The following is a 4,477-nucleotide window of genomic DNA, read 5'->3' as shown; positions in this document are numbered from 1 at the left end:
TTTTTTTTTTTTTTTTTTTTGAGATGGAGTCTCACTCCGTCGCCCAGGCTGGAGTGCAGTGGCATGTTCACGGCTACCCCAGCATCGACCTGCTAGGCTCTGGTGATCCTTTCGCCTCAGCCTTCCAAGTAGCTAGAACTACAGGCGCACACCACCACACCTGGCTAATTTATTTTAGATTCTTACCCTTTAATATCCAGCTGTTGGGTGTGGGCTTGGAGTCTCTCACTGGTCCAGCTGGGCAGAGTCTTCTGGAATTTTTTGTATACAGTGACACGTAGCCATCCTGGGCTCTCTCTGGCCAGCGACAGGGGAAGGGACCCTGGCCTCAGTGTTTTTGCCCATGAGGTGGGCAAGTCCCACCCTGAATGGTTAGGACCCATGGGTGAGGGCTCCAACTGTCGACATGCAGGGTTACCGATGTCTGAGAACAGGACAGTTCCTTCCCAGTGTTTCCTGCTGCCTCCCTGTCCCTGGGAGAACTGGATTCCAGGAAGGATTCATACCTTTCACTCTTAATACTTATCTTGGCTTTTTGGGTTTGCTCCTCCCGTCTTTATTTCTTTAGATTATGAGATACTGTTTTTCTTTCTTTCTCTTTCTTTCTTTCTTTCTTTCTTTCTCTTTCTTTCTTTCTTTCTTTCTTTCTTTCTTTCTTTCTTTCTTTCTTTCTTTCTTTCCTCCTCCCGTCTTTATTTCTTTTAGATTATGAGATACTGTTCTTTCTTTCTTTCTTTCTCTCTCTCTCTCTCTCTCTTTCTTTCTTTCCTTCCTTCCCTTCCCTTCCTCTCCTTCCTTTCCTTTCCTTTCCTCCTTAATTCCTTCATTCCTTCTTCCTTCCTTCCTTCCTCACTCTGCTGCCCAGGCTGGAGTGTAAGGGCACGCTCACAGCCACCACAGCCTCGACCTGCTGGGTTCAGATGATCCTCCCGCCTCAGCCTTCCAAGTAGCTGGGAGTACAGGCACACACCACCACGCCCAGCTAACGTTTTGATTTATTGTAGAGAAGAGGTCTTGCCAAGTTGCCCGGGCTGGTCTCGAACCCATGGGCTCAGGCAGTCCTCTCACCTTGGCCTCCAAGGTATTGGGATTATAGGCATGAGCCACCACACCCAGCCTCTTTTTTTTTTGGTCAAAGTCTCACTCTGTTGCCTATGCTGGTGTGCAGTGGCGAGCTCATGGCTCCCTTGAACTCCAGGGCTCAGACTTCCGAGTAGCTGGAACTACAGGTGTGCACCACCATGCCTGGCTTAATTTTTGGAATTTTGTAGAGATGAGGTCTCTATCGCCCAGGCTGGTTTCAAACTCCTGGGCTCAAGCGATCCTCTTGCCTCAGCCTCCCAAAATGCTGGGATGACAGGTGTGAGCCACCATGCCTGGCCCTGATATTCTTTTTTGAGCTCATTTTCTCCCAACCCATCCTAGAGCAGGACCTGCAGCTGACAGGGTTGCATCATGGTAGGAGCAGAGACCCTGGACTCTGCTTGCTGGAGTTCAAGGGCTGCCGTTTGCTGCCCGTGTGACCGGGTCCTGTGTGACTGTGATCCGTGTGACGAGGCCCTTGTAAGTCTCTTCTGACAGCTTCTCACCAGGGTTGGGGTGCACGTGGTGCACTGAACCCCACGGGGTGGTGGGAATCGAATGACTCGATGCGAAAGGCCGTACAGATAGTGCCTTCACATAGCCAGGGCTGTACTGGCTTTATGGGCCACTTCTAAATGTCATGGGCAACCCTCTCGGGTCCCCTCCCATTCTGGAAGCTTTTCTGTCCTCTCAGTAAATCCTGCTTTTAAAGAAAAAAACAAGGAAAAAAAAACCCCCACTGATTAGTACTGACTAGGTTGGGCACGGTGGCTCACACCTGTCATCCCAGCACTTTGGAAGGTGGAGGCGAAGGGACCGCCTGAGCCCAGGAGTTTGAGACCAACCATCGAGAGATCTTATCTCTGTAAAAAAATTTAAAACTTAGCTGGGTGGTGGTGCATGCCTGAAGTTCCAGCTCCTTGAGAGGCTGAAGTGGAAGGATCACCTGAGCCCTGGAGGTTGAGGCTGTGGTGGCCATGACTGTGCCACTGTACTCCAGCCTGGGCGCCCAAGTGAGACTCTGACTCAAAAAAAATTGTGAGTACTAACTAGACATATTTGAAGAGCTAGACTATCATACATCCCAGACAAGCGCCCAGTACCATCCTGTCTGCTTGAGGACGATGTGGCCTCTTCCGTCGGAGTCGCTGCTTTGGTTGGCACAGTGGTTCGTTTTTCTCTGACATCCGTTTCGGTGGTGACCGCCTCTTTCTCCTTGCATGGCTTAAGAACCAGCCAGTGACCTTGGACGGTGCGTTTCTGATTGCGTAAGTCAGGTCCGAGGGCGTCGGTCCCTCCTTACACTGGTGGCATCCGGCTGAGGTAAGAGCAGTGAAACAGTGGGAGCCCTTTCTGCCCATGTGCTGGGCGTGAGCTGCGACTTGCTTTCTGGAAGCCGCAGTTCTGCTGACGCGGGCATGCCTCCTCTTTGCCCGTGGGGAGGTGATGTGAGTTCAGTGTTCCGTGAGCCTGGGCATCCTCGTTGACGTCCCCTTTGGCACGGTTCACTGGAGGTCACGGTTCTCCAGCTCGTTGCCCGCGTTTCTGGGGGGAGGAAGCAGAAGCACCTCCTGCTGCCTGACTCTCCACGTGGCCACTAGTGAAAGAGAAACCTTCATTCCTCTTCGATTCGAGGCTTTTGGTGCCTGCCAAGGGGGAGGCCAGATCCGGGCAGCTTAAACAACAGAAGTGTGTCTCCCTCAGCTTTGGAGGCTGGAGGTCCGAGTTCAGGGTGTCCCAGGGCCCTCTCTCTCTAAAGGCTCGGGGGGCGGTCCCCTGCCTCAACCCAGCTGATGGGGGTTCCCAGAACCCTTGGCCGGTAGAATGTGGCTCTAACCCCTGTCTCCATGTTCACGTGGTGTTCTCCCTGGCATCTTTTCACACTGTCTTCCCTCTGTCTCTTCCTTTTTTGGGGTCAGAGTCTCACTCTGTTGCCTAGTCTGGAGTGCTGTGACACCCTCACGGCCACCGCAGCCCTGACCTGCTGAGCTCAGGCGATCCTTCCACCTTAGCCTCCCGAGTAGCTGAAACTACAGGCACACGCCACCACACCCAGCTAATTTTTTGATTTATTGTAGAGAGGAGGCCTTGCCAAGTTGCCCAGGCTGGTCTTGAACCCCTGGGCTCAGGTGATCTCACCTCTGCCTCCCAGAGTGTTGGGATGACAGGCGTGAGCCACTGCACCCGGCATGCCTTCTCTTCTTATAAGGACACTAGTCATATTGGTTTTAGGGCCCACCGTGTCCCAGTGGACCTCATCTCAACGGATGACCTCTACGAAGACCATGTTTCCAAATACGGTCCCAAGTACGGTCCCTTCCTGGAGGACACAACTGGACCGGTAATAATCAAAGCGCCGTTGCGTTTTTCAACATGAAGGGGCGTTTTGCATTCCCCTGGTCACCTCGAGGGGAGGGTGGAAGGCCCGTGTGTGTCGGGGGTCTCTGGCCCGCCCCGGTGTGTTCAGATGCTCTGAGTGTGCCGGCCCACCCCTCTGCCCACTGCCCGTTCCTCCACGCAGAAGACCCAGCCCGGCTGCTGGGGGTGGGGACGCAGAGCTGCCCATTGACAGCAAATCGACTGCAGGAAGGCGTTTACAGCCCGAGCTGCGAGGCTCCTGGAGGCTCCCAGGGCAGGCGTGTCAGGCCCTGGAGAGCGGACTCCAGCCCCCGCCCCCGCAATCGGTGCCTCTGACTTGCAGTGACAGGGATTCCCCAGGGAGTTTTGAGGCTCAGTGCAGGTAGAGCCCGAGAGGCGTCACAACTGGCCCCACGGCGGCGAGGTTTCCTCGTCCCTGAAACATCATGTCTCCTTCAAGCTGTTCCGAGCGGCCCTTGAGTATCTGCCTTGTCCCGGCCTGTGCCCGGGGATACCCAGGTGGGCGCGGGGCAGGCGGGTCCCTTTGGGAGGGCCGAGTCTGCGTCTGTCCGCCCAGCAGGGCCCTACGGCCGTATGTGGCTCGGACCCTGGAGACATGGCTGGCTCCAGCTGAGACGCGTCCTTTCAGAGCCAGGACCGATTCTGAATTCGAATCCTCACTGCAGCCCCTCCCTCTGTGCTGGCCCCGCCAGCCACCAATAAAGGGAGCTCCTAGCCGGGCATCCTGCTGTTTTTGCCAGACACCCCAGCCTTCCTCTTTAACCGTTCAGTCGCCGAAAACCTGGTGCCTTCACGTGCGCCCCGTTCGGCAGGGTCGCACCCTTGAAGCCGCTGGAGTGTGCTTGGGGGTGCCGGTCACACTGGATCCGCTTTTGAGAAGCGAACCGGCGAGGTCCGGGTGGGCGGAACAGGGAACCTCAGCAAAGAAGTGGCCAGCTTGGGTCACAGCCATACTTCCGGTTTTCTGGAAAGCCCCTCTCGTGCCACTTGCCCTGACATAGGACGGCATGGCACT

This window comes from Carlito syrichta, unplaced genomic scaffold, assembly GCF_000164805.1.
Source record: "Carlito syrichta isolate Samal-C Ts95f unplaced genomic scaffold, Tarsius_syrichta-2.0.1 Scaffold316219, whole genome shotgun sequence".
NCBI classification, from domain to species: domain Eukaryota; kingdom Metazoa; phylum Chordata; class Mammalia; order Primates; family Tarsiidae; genus Carlito; species Carlito syrichta.
Note: the sequence above shows the minus strand (reverse complement) of the source record.